Source organism: Lathyrus oleraceus, chromosome 5, assembly GCF_024323335.1.
Source record: "Lathyrus oleraceus cultivar Zhongwan6 chromosome 5, CAAS_Psat_ZW6_1.0, whole genome shotgun sequence".
Classification (NCBI taxonomy): Eukaryota; Viridiplantae; Streptophyta; class Magnoliopsida; order Fabales; family Fabaceae; genus Lathyrus; species Lathyrus oleraceus.
This window is the reverse complement of record NC_066583.1, coordinates 441,572,862-441,590,950: the sequence shown is the minus strand read 5'-3', so window position 1 is coordinate 441,590,950 and position 18,089 is coordinate 441,572,862.

Below are 18,089 nucleotides of genomic sequence, written 5' to 3'. Positions count from 1 at the left end.
TATCAAGCTCAAAAGGCTATTAAAGGTAGTATCTTGGCTGACCATTTGGAACATCAACCAATTGAAAATTATCAGTCTGTGCAATACGACTTCCCTGATGAGGAGATTCTGTATTTGAAGATGAAAGATTATGATGAACCTACGCTCGATGAAGGGCCAGAGCATGGTTCCCGATGGGGTATGGTGTTCGATGGCGCTGTTAATCAGTATGGAAATGGTATTCGGGCGGTGATTATTACTCCTCAAGGAACATATTTTCCTTTTACATCAAGGCTAACTTTCAAATGCACGAATAATATGGAGGAGTATGAGGCTTGTATTATGGGTTTGGAAGAGTGTATTGATCTTAAGATCAAACATCTTGATGTTTATGGTGATTCGGCCCTTGTCGTTAATCAGATTAAAGGTGAATGGGAGATGAATCAGCCTGGTCTCATCCCATATAGAGATTATGCGAGGATGATTTCAACCTTCTTTACTAATGTTGACTTCCATCATATTCCTCGAGATGAGAATCGGATGGCGGATGCTCTTGCTACTGTAGCGGGGTATTCGTTACCTTTAGATTTATTGACTAAATCAAAAGTAAATCATACAATTCGATTCGCCACCGCACTTATATTTATCCAAAGGAAAGGTTAGAAAGCGAACAAAAACCGAGAAGTTTTATCAAATCAAAAGCTAATAAAATGTCAGAGATCTGGGTAAGGGGGTTGGTTATGCAATGGGAAGGTTTTAAGCACCCAAAACATCCCTAGTACTCTAAGGGAGCCCTTTTTGCAAATGTTGTATGGTAGGTTGGTATTTGTGAAAATATTTGTGCAAACATGATTAGGGAGATGAGAAAAGAATATACAAATTATTTACAATTTTGTTGTTTGAATGGATAAATCCATTGCCTACGTACCATCACAAAGGTAGGATCAAAACCTCGTAGTTCGGGGTAAAAATCTCAAAAATAAGTTGGTGAGTTGATTTGACAAAAGCCTTAAGGTCTTTTGTTATCAAAGGGAGAAAACTCAACCTAAACCACAATCCACCATGTGAGGAGAGCTTCAACATACTAGTGAGGGATCCACCCTATAATAAGTATGGAAGACTTATAGTCCAATCACTAAGGATAAGGTGAGGTTTACATCAACCACTATGATAACTCAAACCTAATAGTTAATGTTTATGAAAAGCTTTGGCAAAGATGGCCATTGGAACCACAAAACAATTTGAGTGATTTGAATTTACCAATTAGAAGTATTCACAAAAGGGAGTCAAAGTTGACTTAAGATTCAATTTAAAATAAGTATTATGAAAAGAGTTTGAAAAATCAAAGGCATAGTGTCTAGGTTTCTAATTTTGAAAACAATGTCAATGTTTGCACAAAATAAGTTTGGCTTGGGTTAGAGTGGAGAGAAGAAGAGAATGGCTAGGTCCTAAACATGCAAAGATGAGGGAAGAGAAATAAAGCCCTTGGAGTTCCTTTCTTGAGATCGTAAAGATGATCCAACTTGCTCATTTCCTTTGGACTTAGCAAGCAATATGCAATTAACTCAAGCAATCAAGCAAATATTCAATCAAGCTCCTAGGATCTTCCAAATGGACTTTTCTCTCTCATTTTGGACGCTCATGACAATGGTCCTTCTAATTTGCTCAAGTTTGGGATCCCTATCACACAAGAACAAACAAATCAAAAAGTTCCACAATGCAATAGAAAGAATGGACAAGAGTGAGTTTAGAATAAAGTCCTTTCAATTCAACTTCAAGATTAAGCATTCTAAAGGCATGAGGCCTAGTTGCTCTTCAACATATTTAGCATTCTAAAGGCATGAGGCCTAGTTGCTCTTGAAACTCCATTAAGCATAGGTAAAGTCCTAATTCTAAGTCCTTTCTCCTTTTGCATTGGGTTTACACAAACAAAAACAAAACAAAGCACAAGGCAATAGTATATACACAATTATATGCTCAAGTGAGCAAAAGGCAAATGGCATACACATAAACATGAGGTCAAATGAGCAAAGGGAAAAAGACAATATGAATTAAATGAGCAAGAAATTAAATTGCACTAAAGTAAATTGCAAGAATTAAATGCTTGAATTAAAAGTTAGTAATTAGTAGTTAATGTTAGTGTGCCATAAGGCAATTTAACGCTATGTTAAGCAATCGTAAGTGGACTAATGTAGTAGTCACACCTATCTGAGGCCGGTCAATAAAACTATAGGCAAATAAACACAAGTTAGAGATCATGACTAGTAAGACAAGCTCCTACAACTTGCCATGCCAAAAGAAAAGAAGAATGACCTTGTATGGATTTCAGGTTCTTTGCTTGACCAAGAAGCAACCTATCTTGGACACAAAGCAATTCACTTGATCTTTGATCAAGATGAATTTGATTTGGATCAAAGAAATTTAAGCCCCTCATATGTCAAGGCTAACCACAAATCATTAACTCATTTGTCAAAAGAAAAAGGAGAATATGAAGATGGAAATGGAATGTACAAAATTGAAATTCAAAAGACATAACCAAAGCACATTGATCAAACATGAATGGGATCAACATCAATCAATGGTAAATAGAAGTGAAATGAAGATTAGAAGCCAATAAAGGTCAAACATATTTTTGGTATTTTTTTGGAATTAAAATAATACATAAAATAAAATGAACAAATAAAGGTCAAACTTCAAATCCAATTCAAATCAACTTGGATAAGTCCAATTGGATCATCATAAGTCTAACATGGTCAAACAAGGTTTGACAAATTTTCTCAACATTTTTTGAAAACAGAAACTAATTTTAAACAATTAAAAATGAAGAAAAATAACATAATTGGTCTAAAATCTCAAATCAATTAAGAAATTGATGAGAATATTTTTCATAGATCCATCGTCATCCAAAGATGTTAAGAAAATATTTTTGGCATTTTTGAATATCAAAAAGTATTTTAAATGAATTAAGAACAATCAGAAAAGAAATAATTCACAAAAAAATATTAAATTGAATCACAAAAATAATTAAAAATCATTTTTAGAAACTAGAATTTAAGAGAATTTTTTTGCAATTGGTCCCATATTTTTGTGATGCTAAATAAAGAAGTTATGAATTTTTAAAATAAAATGGAATAAAAGCAAATAAAATGGAAATTCAGAAATTAGAAAAATCCACAGCACTTGGATCGGCGCTCATTAATTGACGTGGCTGATCCAAGGAACAAGAAGCGCGCGCGTATGGTACGCCTTTGTCAACAACGTGGCATCATGAATTAAATAAAGTCATAACAATCAACAACCAAGATTAGATCGTGACCAATGGATCCAAGGGCCAAGGTTTGGACGCGTGGGGACGGTGGTGGAAACCACCGTCTTCTCCGGTGAGAAGCCATAATCCGACCACCAGTTGCCGGTTTTGAAACCTGAACTAAAATACGCGATCCATATACCAATCGAAAGGTGGGGTGATGTACATCACCCCTGTGACCTTAGTTTTTGCTCAAGACTCTTATGGAAGAAGAAATCTGAGGTTGAAAAACAAGGTGTTTAATCTGAACTTAACCAATTCTCAAAATTAAAACCACAAATCAATTGCCTCTCACATGAGGACTTCAGAAATGCCAACCAAACCAAGCAATGCACAATATTCAAAGAGATTCGAAGGAAAAAAGTTGGAGAATAAACCTTTATAGAGCAGCTTTCAAGAGCACAATTCAACCAATCCTTTGCTTGCAGCTTGATCTGGATGCTTGGTATGAGAGCTAGGCTTAGGAATTAGTGATGATAATCAACCGATGTTGTTGAAAATCACACTTGAAAAATAAAAGTGAAATTGCAAATTCCTTTGGTGAGAGGTTAGGGAATCAGTTCAGCGGAGTTTCAGGCACCTCCAGGTTGCCAATTGAATGAAATGAAGCTTCTATTTATAGCCACAGCTGATGCAAGGTGTGTGAACAAATCGTGTGCATAAACTTGGGTCCTCCATGCATGGGCCTGTACAGGCTCATGTGAGGCCCAAAACCAATTGCAAATGCAAGCTGAAATGATTATGTGATGGTTTGGACGTGCAGATTGCAATGCATTAGCTTGTGCACAAAGATTTCACTTGGCTTCCATAAATGATCATAAGACTTCACCTCTTCGAAAATGCCAATTGGAAAATCCAAACATAAGCATGTGGGTAATGGTTGGAAAGGTATTGACATGAGGAACAAAAGTTATGTTGAACAAAAATTCATTTGGATTTTGGAAAATATTGAAAACTGGCCATGAAGTTCAATGTACAAAACATGTATTTGAGAAATTTGCCAAAATGGACTAACTTCAAGCCCTTCTGTTTCAATGATCCAAGCCTCAAATGAAAAAACTTCCAACATCCAAGTTGTAGATGTTTTCAATTCAATCAATTTGGACTTAAATTTTGCATCATTTGGATTTTTGATGAGAAATTTATGGGCATTTGAAGTTAGACTTTTTCACATTTCAATGACTTTGGTCCAAAGTGACCTATAATGTTTTATATTATCACATGTGTTTCTTTTAGGATTATGAAATTTTGTCAAACATAATAATTGAAGTAGACATCTTAAAATTTAGAATGCACTTGGTCTCACCTCAAAATCATAAAAAATGAAGGAGTTATGTCCTTGGAAAGTTGACCCAAAATTAGGGTTTCAGTCAAAATGACCTATAATGTTTTGAAATGAATGATGACCTTCCTAGTTTCAAATGAAATTTTGATGAAAATTAAAGTTGTTCATATGGTTCTTAAGATTTATTTTTTATCTTAGGGTCATCTTCATTTTACAAACACATTAAAAGTTAGGTCTCAGTGGATTTCAAAATAGTCAGATGAATTGACTGATCAACTTCTCAAGTCCAAACTTCAAAAATTGATGAATGAATGATTGAGGATACTCACATAGGCTCATATATGCATAAAATGATGAATGAAATAACTTACCTTGATTGTATTTGATCATAGGTTGAGGTTGCTTCATGAGCAAGGCACAATTAATGCACAATTGAATTAGGGTTTCCTTGGGAAACAATCCTCAAGCCCTTTGGTTTATCTTGATCAAATTGAAAAATTGAGATACTTGGGAGGCATATATGATGATTGAGAGCTTGGTGAACCCTTGTCATGCTTGCTTTCATCTTCATCTGGCCACTTCAATGGGCATATGAGCCTCCTAGGAGCCTTGGATCACATGACTGCTTGAGCTTCAAAAACAAACAAGTTAGTGACATTTTTTGTGCTTTTGGTTAATAAACAAAATAAGAAAAGCAATAATATACAATTCAAGCATGCTTGGTGGTCTCAAACCAACTCACACAAGTCCCAACCCAAGGGTTAAGGAGCCAAGATGCTATGGTCCTTGAGGCAAATGCAATGTGCAATGATATGATGCCATGAGGGATCTTAGGGTCAAAATTAGGGTCTTACAGATGCCCCTATTTAAGGTCATTCTAGCCGAAGATATGAAGGTTAAAGTCTTCGTCTCGACGAGGTAGAATGGGCTTAAATAATAACAAAGAGACGAATTTTGGTCCCTAAGAGACCTCATGTTGCAAATGCATGTATGCAAAATAAAATGCTCCGTGGGTATATATGTCCACAAAGGAAAAAGAAATCAGGAGAAACTGAAAAATCCAAAGGGATAAAATGTTCACTAGGGAGACAGAGACTCTGGGGGGAAATAAGGGTAAAAATTGCGTGAGCAGATCACGACTTGAAAACTTGCTGGGAGACACAAAGGGATTCCATGAAAATAAATCAATGGAAAGACTCGAGCTGACGCAAAGATGCATGTATTGGGGAATATGCCAATACAGCAAAACTATCCACGAGGGATACTTCGGATAAAAATCCGGACTCAGACGGGGAATATCCACAAAGGACTTAGCTGAGGAAGAAACAAATGAGATATTACCGGTTACTGGGTAATAAACTCAAAGAGACGTGTGATCAAAACACCGGTATGATGATGAGAGAACAACACGCTCGGGGAGAAAGAATATCTAAGACCGGTAGAAGGGTGAGAGATATCAATCATTCAAAACATCTGAGGAAAACCTAAAAGGTATATTTCAACTCAGGGAAATCTGACTCCACAGGGGACAAAAGTCATAATAGGGAGCAGAAGGAAGGAACACCAGGGATACCAGTTACTGGGCATATAGTAGGTGACCAACCAGGCGTGAACTGGGGAATATTTCCAAGACACTCATCATCCTAAAGGAGGGCTGAAAAAAGCAATCTCGATTACAGGATGGACATTCGATTTCATAAGGAAATATGAATCTTACTCGACTGGGGAAGAAAAAGACTTCGATTGAAGAGCGCATGAGTTATATTATCTATTACCGTCAGAACATAGATAACATACTCGCATGGAGGATTATCCACAACCGGTTACTGGGTTAACAAAGGATAAATCGACCGGAAAAAAAGAAAGAACATCGGGATACCGGATACTTGGTATAAAACGATGACCAATCCAAAGGAGAAACAATCATTACCAAACAAAGGTAAATGAAAGATGACTCCCTGGGGATAGATTGCTTGATCAAGGCAATTATCCAAGAGATATATCACCGGTTACTGGGAGATATACTCAAAACGAAGGAATATCGATACCGAAAATTGGATAAAGATAACCAAAAAAGAGAGAATTACATCTACCAGTTACGGGGTAGAAAATCACATAAGAGAATACCTATCGTCGGTTAGGACGAACAACATCAGGGATTAACTCTGCAAGGGGGCAAAATGGGGTTTACAACTACCGGTTACTGGGTAGTAAACCACAAAAATAGGACTTATAACTACCGGTTACTGGGTAGAAGGCCATAACATCCACTGGGGAGAGAATGAACAATTACCGTTTACTGGGCAATCGGTCATCTGAACCACAGGGAACTGCAGGGGAAATAACAAGAAAGGAGTCAATCTAGGAACAAACTAGAGAGACGCAATGAAACAAGACTCCACCCAATGAGGATATAACTCAGGGGATTAATTCCATCCCAATACATGTTTTGGGAAGAAACTGAAACAATAATCATCCACGAGGATATAACTCAGTGGGGAATATAGAAGGAAAGATAGACACTTTCTGCCTATAGGGCTGACTCTATATGGAGAGATCAGACACAAACATCTGCTTGGGGAAGAATATTTCACCACTAACAGGAGATAACAAGCAAAGATATATGGCAAAGAATGCAACATGAATATCTGAATGTTATAATTATGCATGTACATGCGTGTTTTATGTATGATTAATGCTGACAAACAGACATATCTAACACAAACAGGTCCAAGAATCAAATGGACAGACATCCGGTACAACATCTCAAAAGAGAAAGCCAGGCCCACAAGAGAAAAACTTAAATCTGGTGGGGAGCCGCAAATACCAGGAAACACCAATCACAGCTGGGGACCAAACAGAGTCGCTGCCAGGGACAAAGACTACTTGCTAGGGGAACAAGCAGGATCGCCGGGGATCAGAGACCGCTGTTGGGGATCAGCCAAAGGATCATAACTATCAAAGCTAGGGATCTTCCAACAGTACGCAAAGATATGGATAAGATCAATCATATAAGAACTCTATTGGGGATCTTATCAGGGGATACAAAATTCAGTGGGGAGCAACCACCAAACAGAAACACATCAATCAAATATTCACTTCTAACCACTGAAGGAATATCTCTGCTGCGGAGAAAGAACAAGATCACTCCGTTGGGGGGAGGAAACAACACATCTTCCTCGAAGTTCCAACGCCAAACTAGGATCAGGTAAAGTCTCAGTTGGGGAAGCTACCGAGCCACCTCCAGGGAGATCAACACGGATAAGATCCATCGTAGAAGCAACTCTACTAGCGAACTTATCAAGGAAAGACATGAAACTCTATGGGGAGCAACCACCAAATAGAAGTTCCAATAATCATCACATTTCCTCATATCTGCTGGAGGAACACCCTCTGCCGAGGAGAAGGGAACCACTGCTCCGCTGGGGGGGAAAACATCTTCAACACCAGCCCTGCTAGGAGGAAAACTATCCAAGAAGGAGGAAATAAAAAATGATCAGGCTCCGATCAGGCAACTCCACTGGGGAACAACTGCTGATGACTGAACTGGGCATAACCTGTAGGCGATCATGCTGGAGATAAACTGCTTGACGAACCAACTAAGGGAAGTCTAACGTGAGCAACCCTACTAAGGACGAGTGGTAAGCAAACTTGCTGGGGGAAAAATGTACGCGAATCCACCGGGGATAAGCTACAAACCAATCTGCTGAAAATTTCCAACTCATGCTGGGAATTTCTGCTCAATCTGCGAGAGATTTCCAATCACAAAAGACCAACTTCCTCGAAAACAGAAAGCATATCAATTTTTTTTATCAATTTATAAGGGATTTTAGGTCAATCCACACAAGGAATGACAACCATATATTTGATAAAACACAGATGCTAGACCCAGACTCACTAGGGAGTTAGAAGACCGAGACCAAAACTCCAGACTCTCTGGGGAATTTGGTGGTGCATTATCTTTTTCTATGCTGAAAGAGGATACAAATATGCTAGGAACATGAACAAATGCCTTACCCTTTTGGAGATCATACTATCCTTAGGAGAGCACCGAAGACTTTCCATTTCATCCTTTCAGTCATTGTGAATGTTCACTTTGTTCAAAAACAGTTTATAAAAACTTTATTTTAAAACAATGATACTTATCAATTAAAACATGCAAATATTTGTTAAACAGAAACAAATAAGAGTGCAAAGGATTGGATAAAGGCTCAAATTTATTTGATGGAATGGTAGTCTGCAAATGGCAAGACTCCATGGATCTTTACAAATTTGAAATTGGTGACATATATTGGAAAAAAGGCTACATTGAACACAATGACCATTTCTCCACTAACTCTGAATCCAATGTATTTGAAGCTTCAGTTGACGATGACTGAGCGAGAATTTTTGACAGATGACAGCTGTAGAACAAAGTCTTGTCAGGATGCAGTTACTTGCCAAATCCCTAAATTTTGCCTAGATTTCCCCAGGGTGAGGTACTCAATCTAGCGGGATATATATATTCATTTTTTTTCATGTCTCTAACTTTTTCCTGGATCGCCCTTTCGAGTTTTCAATCCACCGAGACGCTCATTTTTGCCTAAGTCGCCCTTTCGGGTTTTCAACTTAGCGAGCTATTCTGTTTTTATTTTAGGCGAAGTATTTCTTGACTGCATCTGAATTCACAGGACGAGTGAAATTCTCCCCATCCATAGTTGTAAGTATCAAAGCATCGCCTGAAAAGGTTCTCTTAACAACATATGGACCTTCATAGTTTGGAATCCACTTTCCCCTGGAATCGGGCGCGAAAGACAAGACTTTCTTGAGCACGAGGTCACCTTCTCAGAACACACGAGGCTTGACCTTCTTATCAAAGGCTTTCTTCATCCTTTGCTGATACAACTGACCATGATACATGGAAGTCAATCTCTTCTCTTCAATCAAATTTAGCTGGTCATAATGACTCTGAACCCGTTCAGCCTCAGTCAACTTGGCTTCCATCAAGACTCTCATTGATGGGATCTTTACCTCCACGGGGAGCAAAGCCTCCATGCCATAAACAAGAGAGAAAGGGGTTGCCCCTGTTGAAGTGCGGACAGATGTACGATAGCCATGCAAAGCAAATGGGAACATCTCATGCCAATCCTTGTACGTAACAACCATCTTCTGGATAATCTTCTTGATGTTCTTATTAGTAGCTTCAACATCCCCATTCATCTTGGGTCTGAAGGGAGAAGAATTATGACGTGCAATCTTGAACTCGTTACACAACTCTTTCATAATCTTGTTGTTCAAGCTAGATCCATTATCAGTAATGATCTTGTCTGGCACACCATAACGACATATGAGTTGATTCTTGATAAAATTCACAACCACCTGCCTGGTCACATTTGCATATGATGCCGCTTCAACCCACTTGGTGAAGTAATCAATTGCTACGAGAATAAAACGGTGACCGTTGGACGCCTTTGGCTCTATCATGCCAATCATGTCAATTCCCCATATGGAGAAAGGCCAAGGTGATGAAATCACATTCAGAAGTGTCGGGGGAATATGAATCTTATCCGCATAAATCTGACACTTGTGGCATTTCTTCACATATTTGCAGCAATCAGACTCCATTGTCAGCCAATAGTAGCCTGCTTTCAACATCTTCTTAGCCATGGCATGTCCATTGGAATGAGTACCAAATGAACCCTCATGGACTTCAGTCATCAACAGGTATGCTTCGTGTCTATCCACGCATCTGAGAAAAACCATGTCAAAGTTCCTCTTATAAAGCACATCGCCATTGAGGTAGAAACGGCCAGATAATCTCCTCAAAGTCTTCTTGTCTTTAACAGATGCCCTAGGCGGGTAAATCTGACTCTGAAGAAAACACTTGATGTCATAATACCATGGCTTGTCATCCTTCACTTCTTCAACTGCAAATACATGAACCGGTCTATCCAAGGGCATCACAGTGATATTGGGGACTTCATTCCAGAACTTCACCATAATCATCGAAGCAAGTGTAGCAAGAGCATCTGTCATCCGATTCTCATCTCGAGGAATATGATGGAAGTCAATTTCAGTAAAAAACATTGAAATCCTCCTCGCATAATCTCTGCATGGGATGAGGCCAGGCTGATTCGTCTCTCATTCACCCTTAATGTGATTAACAACAAGGGCCGAATCACCATAAACATCAAGATGTTTGATCCTAAGATCAATACACTCTTCCAATCCCATAATACAGGCCTCATACTCTGCCATATTATTTGTGCATTTGAAAGTTAGCCTTGCTGTAAAAGGAAAATGTGTGCTCTGAGGAGTAATAATCACTGCCCCAATACCATTTTCATATTGATTTACAGCGCCATCAAACACCATGCCCCATCGGGAACTAGGCTCTGGCCCTTCATCGAGCGTAGGCTCATCGCAATCTTTCATTTTCAAATACAGAATCTCCTCATCAGGGAAGACATACTGAATAGACTGATAATCCTCAATTGGTTGATGTGCCAAATGGTCAGCCAAGATACTACCTTTAATAGCCTTCTGAGCTCGATACTCAATATCATACTCAGATAACAGCATCTGCCAACGGGAAATCCTCCCAGATAAATCAGGCTTTTCAAAGATATACTTGATTGGATCCATTTTGGATATCAACCAAGTCGTATGATTCAACATATACTGGCGTAAACACTTAGCAGCCCAAGCCAAAGCACAACATGTCTTCTCAAGCATTGAGTATCGAGACTCACAATCAGTGAACTTCTTACTCAGATAGTAGATAACAAACTCTTTCTTCCCTGATTCATCTTGTTGACCCAATACGCAACCCATAGAGTCTTTAAGAACAGTTAAGTACATAATCAAGGGTCTCCCTTCCACAGGAGGAGATAGAATCGGAGGCTCAGGCATATATTCTTTAGTACTGTCAAAGGCCTTCTGGCAATCCTCGGTCCAATCATGATGCTGATCTTTCCTGAGGAGCTTGAATATAGGCGCACATGTGGCAGTCATGTGGGATATAAATCTGGAAATATAATTCAAGCGGCCAAGAAAACCTCAGACTTGCTTCTCAGTTTTGGTCGTAGGCATCTCTTGTATTGCTTTGACCTTGGCAGGATCAACTTCAATACCTCTTTCACTGACAATAAAGCCCAATAACTTGCTGGAACAGACTCCAAATGTACACTTGTTCGAATTCAGGCGGAGTTTGTACTTCCTCAAACGCTGGAAAAGCTTCAACAAGTGTTCTACATGTTCAACTTCCGTTTTCGACTTCACAATCATATCATTAACATATACCTCGATCTACTTGTGCATCATATCATGAAATAAGGTAGTCATAACTCGTTGATACGTGGCTCCGGCGTTCTTCAAACTGAAGGGCATCACTCGATAACAAAATGTTCCCCAAGGTGTGATGAATGTTGTCTTCTCCATATCCTCGGGTGCCATTTTAATCTAGTTATAACCGGAAAATCCGACATAAATGAGAAGACATTGAATTTAGTTGTATTGTCTACCAACATATCAATGTGTGGTAGAGGAAAATCATCTTTCGGACTAGCTTTATTCAAGTGTCTATAGTCCACACACATTCAGACTTTTCCATCTTTCTTAGGCACGGGCACAATATTGGCCACTGTAACACCTCAAAATTTGGCCTCCTCTTTTTGGGACTAGTTTAGAATATTGCATTTCATTTTTTAGGACATTAGGTATTTGCATGTTGCATATCATGTGAGAACAAGCAAGTCATCCTCCTAAGTCTTTCTCAGAAGATAGAGAGGTTAAGAGATTCATGCCTGAGGGTCTCATGGATTGATCACTAGCCATATGAGGGTTTGTGCTTCAATTAGGGTTTATTGGTCCTTCAAGGAGTTTGAGCATTATCTTATTGGCAAGGGTACATCATCATCATCATGGTTATGTCATCCTCAAGGGGCTCATTGTTCATGCTCAGATTCTTTGGGATTAAGGTTTTGACCTCTAGTCAACCCTAATCAGTTGCACTCTACCAGTCAGGGTTTCTCAAGGAGATGGGGTTTATTTCTTGGATGAGGATCATATGATTATTATGTGGAGCTTACAAGAGCTAGGGGTTAATTTTGGAGCCAATTCCTCAAGTGGTTAAGGCTCAGGCTGATCAGGGCACTTCTAAGTCATATGTCAACCAGAAAGTCAATAGAAAGTCAACTGAGGGCTAGGAGGTGGAGAAATGAGTTTCAACATCTCATTCATGTTCAAAAGAGGCTTATTAATCATGTCAAATTCTTATCTTGAAGAATTTGAGGTCAGATCAAAAGTTTCCCAAAATGGAAAATGACCTGTAATTGAAAGTTTCCAAAAATGGAAAGGTTTTGGTTCAAATTCAACTTGATCTTACATCATCAAAGAAGCTTCAAATGACATTTTGTCCAACATAAAAGTTGAAGATCTCTCTCTCCCATTTCCAAAAAGTCCAAGATCATGAATTTATGATGAATGGTTGAGGAGATATGATCAAATCATTGCCAAGTGTGCTTGAAACTTCAAAAGGCCATAACTTTTGACTCATAACTCCAATTTGAGTGCTCCTTTTCGCCAAATTCTTCTCATGACATGAACTTTCCAAATCATTCATCACATTGCATGAAATTTCATCACATAATCATTTGCTCATTTATGTGATTTTTGGAGGGAAAATCATGAATTCAAAATTGGTGCATCATGTGGACTTTTTAACCATTCCAACATGTTCATGAGAGGATTTTAAGTGAAATTGCATGGCCATTGCTACTGTTCACGTGGGATTGCATGCATGGGGTGAAAAAACCAATTTTTGCATAACACCTCTTTTCTCACTAAATTTCATTAACCAAGCCTAATTATGATTAGCAAATGGATTAACATGTCATATAAATAGCTAATCATAACAGAATTGCTCATTATTCATCATTTCTAGATCTAGAATTTTTCCCTCCAAAATTTTCTCTCAACCAAAATTCAAAATTCTTCCACATAACATTGAGTTTTTCGTCCATATTCTGGTTCTATGATCTTGATTTAGTGCAGATCCAACTTTGTTTTGAAGGATTCGTGTGGAAATCAAGCATGGCAAGTTCATGAAGATGAAGATGGAGTTTCAAATTTGAGCAAGATCTAAGCATCTCCAGGCCTCAATTTCAACTTCAGGATTCATAACAGTGTACATGCTTCGATTCCTACTAGCGCCACTTTTTCAAATTGCTTCACATTTATTCATTTCCCTCCCTTTTCATGTATATGCTTCATTTTAATTCAAATTTTTTTATCCAACTTCAAAAAATCATAACTAATTGTAGAATGATCCAAATAATTCCAGGTTTTTTGCTACTTGATCCTTGAAATGTCTAAAAATTAATGATGTTGATTTCTGGAATTGTGCAAGGCTGTAATTTAAATTGTGTTAGGATAACTGAACATGTGTACATTTGTGACCTTGCTCCATTCATCTTATCATGAAATGCTTGATATTGATCCAAATGCCATGAACTTTTGCATGAGTGTTCTTGAAATGTTGATGGATGTTTGAGGCTTAATTGTGCATTTTTCTCATTTTCCATTTCTGTTTTATACACATGTTTGCATGGTGTGACAATTTGTGTCACACAATTTGATGATCAACTTGTGCAATTTCATTTCCATATCAAATGAACTCTGTTGATTCTGATTTTTTGTATGATGATTGCATTGGATGTGTTGAATGCTCATAAATTTTTCCAGAATTATTTGAATCATTTCTGTTTTGATTTGGAATTTTCATTCTCAATGTCCAAATGTGAGCTTTGAAATTGTCTTTGACTTCCCTTGCACATGAAATGCCTTTTCTTGATGATTTTGTTTTGGTCCTTTTTAGGACATGTTCATATGTGTTTGAAGTTGCATTGTGTTGAATATTAGCTCCTGTTTTGAATTTTTTCTTCACCTTTGACCCTAGGCTTTGACCTAGTGGTTTGTACTTACATGTGAGCTTTGAATTTCAGGACCAAGCATCCAATTTCCATGGTTGATGTTGCTTCATCATTTGAATGTTGATATTTGCTATTGATTGCTAACATTTGGTTGTTTTGTAGGTTGAGGATAATTCACTTGAGTTTGCCTTATGGCTTATATGTTGTACATTGGGATTGTCTGTTTGTTATTGACTGTTGTCTGTTTGTCTGAATGCTGTACTGATTTGTTTAGTTGTTTACACAGGTACCTAAGTTGCATTAAGTTCATTTGAACTTTGCTTTGCTTGTGGTTGGCATACCACTTAGGTATAATCCCTATTCTTCATGTAGTTTGGAAGACCTGTCATGTTACTTTGGCAGGCACCTGTCTGAAGCCCTCCTTAAGAGGCCATGTTTTTGCTTGTTTACCTTTGTGCCTTGTACATTTAAAGACCTCCTAAGTGAAGAGGCATTGGAAGATAAAAGGGATGTGCAATCCATCCCCTGCTATTCAGTTGTGTCTTTCATCTTGCTCACACCATGTGTTAATGCACTTTGAATAAAAACCCAAAATCTTGTTGTGTCAGTCATTGTGGAGTAGAGTTCCTGATTCTGGACTCCCACACTTTCATTGTTTGAAGCTCTCCCTGACCAGGGATAAGAGCTATGAGGACGTACCCTCATTCCCATTTCATCTGCTTCACCCTAACTCTCAATGTTAGGGTTAAGAGCTAACAACACCCTTTTCCAGTTGGCTTGTTTGTCGAGGTTGATTTGACCCCTTGACTAAAGCCCAGCCTTGTATGAGCCACTTGTTTGCATATAGTGTGTGTGCTTGCTCTCTTGTGCTTGTGTTTGCTTGTTTACTTGTTTAGGCTAGCTTGCTCCCTGTGCAAGTTAGGATTAGAGACCTCAACATAGGGATCGTATGCATGACAACTTCTAGGCTCGAGTCGTAGTCTCCCTAGTAGCTTGTTATCTCCCTAGTCTCTGGTTAGGATAGAAGTTATTTCCCTGTTAAGGGGAACTACGTTGCCCTGATCCTCATACCAGATGAGGTACGTAGGCAGGAGATCGTGCGAGATCTCTCCGGGCACCCCTTTTCTTTTTTGGTGTGTGTTTGCTTGTTTGGAGTCTGACGTAAGTCCAGCGGTTGGCAGTCGGTTTCCTGTGTGTGTATGTTTGTTTGGAGTCTGATTTAAGCCCAGTGATTGGCATTCGGTTTCCTTGTTTGTTTGTTGTGTGCTTGGAGTCTGATGTAAGTCCAGCGATTGGCATTCGGTTTCCTCGTTTGTGTTTGTTGTTTGGAGTCGGACGTAAGACCAGCCATTGGTAGTCTGTTTCCATTTGCGTGTTTGCTTTGACGTCTCAGCGTTTGTGCGTGTGTTTTGTTTCGGCGTGCGTTAGCCGAACTACGGTAGCTCTGATTCTCATTCCAGATGAGATACGTAGGCATAGGATGCGATATCCTAGCGAGCCCGTTACCATTTCCCCGAACTACATCGACTCTGATGTTTGTTTCTGACAAACTACGTAGGCCCAGGATGCGACATCCTGCCGAGTCACCTTCCTCCGTCTTCCACCTGTGTTGTATTCCAGTATGCGTGCATTCTTTGAGCAGTTATTTGGCAACCTTATTCTATTCTTTTGAGCGTGGATCCCGTCGAGTACGACGGACGTGAGGGGGTGCTAATACCTTCCCCTTGCGTAACCGACTCCCGATCCTTGCATCTCCGGTCGTAAGACCATTCCCTTTCCAGGTTTACTTCGAGCGTTTCCTTTCCCTCTTTGGAATAAATAACGCACGGTGGCGGCTCTGCTTGTTTGTTTTTCCCGCCGGTTGTTTTTCGCGGATGCGACAGCTGGCGACTCTGCTGGGGACTTAAGAAGTTGACCTATTGCTGGTCCATCTTCCCTAAGCGAGTCACTCCTAGCGCTCTCTAGGATAGTTTAGGTTGCTTGTGCTGTTGTATTTATTGCATTTATGTTTATTATACTGTGATTGTATATATTTGCATAAATGTTTGCATGCATCATATTACCATTATGCTGGACTCTGTACAGGTTTGGTTCCTCTGATTTTGGGGTGGGTGTTTTGAGTGGGGCTAAAACCCAGGCCCGAGTATACACCTAGGATTAGTGTGGTCTCACGTTTCCTCACATGTTGTATCAGCATGTTGTTGCGACGTGACATACCACAAGTCGGACGAGGTTCTTCTGAGTGAGCTCTTCCGGGTGGAGTATTCCACTTTGGTTGAGTTGTCTCTTTAGAGCTGTTGACTTTGGTGACCGTTCTTTCCCGGATCTTTGGTTTAGACGATCTTATGAGAGCTGCAGCGGCACACCCGAAAGGGCAAACCCGTTGAGTATCTTGTCCGATTGTCGAGACCATTATCTGCCTTAGGATGACCTTATAGAATTCACCTGTGAGGGGAGGGTTGATTCCTACGGATGCATGTTCTGATGGTGACTTCCTGATGGTGACTAATGGTTCAGTTATTGATCGGAGTCCTATTTATAAGTCGGATTTATGGATATTTATTTCTGAGACGCCGAAATGCTGTCCGCGGTATTTATCAGTGGGGATCCGTTTATTTCAGGATTCCCTGGGCTGGTTCAGAGGATCTGGTGGTTATCTGTTCAGAGGACTTTCTGGTGATGATGGTGATGTATTCTCCGGTTCCGTTTATTTCGGAACTCCCAAGTTGGATTTATGGTTGCTCAGTACCTCAGATGGTTGAGATCAATTCAGAAACCGGAATCCAGTATAGGGGTTGTTCAGATGACTTGGAGGATGGCACAGTGCATTGCATTCATACATCAGCATCATTCACATTTTACATTTATCTGCATCTAACTCATGTTTATCCATATGCAGGGGACATTCTTGATCGAGATCCTAGTTGAGAGACTCCTTTGTTTCAGACATGAGGCCCGGCTTGAAAGACGATGTTGTCTACAGTTTCTTCAATCCAGAGATTGATGTGTTGAAGGATATGATAGCATTGATTTCACCTGACCATGTGGGGATGTTCCGTGAGGACTATGGTGGTATTCTGAAGGTGGTTTTCAGGCTTACTGATACAGATAGGAGTGCCATCCACACTTTTCTCCAGTTTTATGACCCGGGCTTGAGGTGCTTCATTTTCCCGGATTACTTATTGGGACCTTTGATAGAGGACTATGCCAGCATCCTGGGTATTCCGATCAGAGACCATATTCCATTCTATGTCACTAAGGATGAACTTGATGTTGTTGAGATTTCTCGTGCTCTTTATTTAAGCCCAGAGGTGACCAAGGGGGGTTTGAAGGAGAAGGGAAAGTTGCCCGATTTTCATCTGAGTTTCTTGGAGGCTAAAGCCAAGGAGCATGCTGTTTTGGGTAATTGGAGGGCCGTTTGTGCTTTGATTGCTGTAGGCATCTATGGAATCATCATGTTCCCTAATCAGAAGAACTTTGTGGACATTAATGCCATCAGGTTGTTTGCTCAGAGGAACCCTATTCCTACTTTGGTTGGGGATGTCTATTACTCGGTCCATAATCGGAACGAGAAGCGGTGTGGAGGTTTGATCAGATGTTGTGCTCC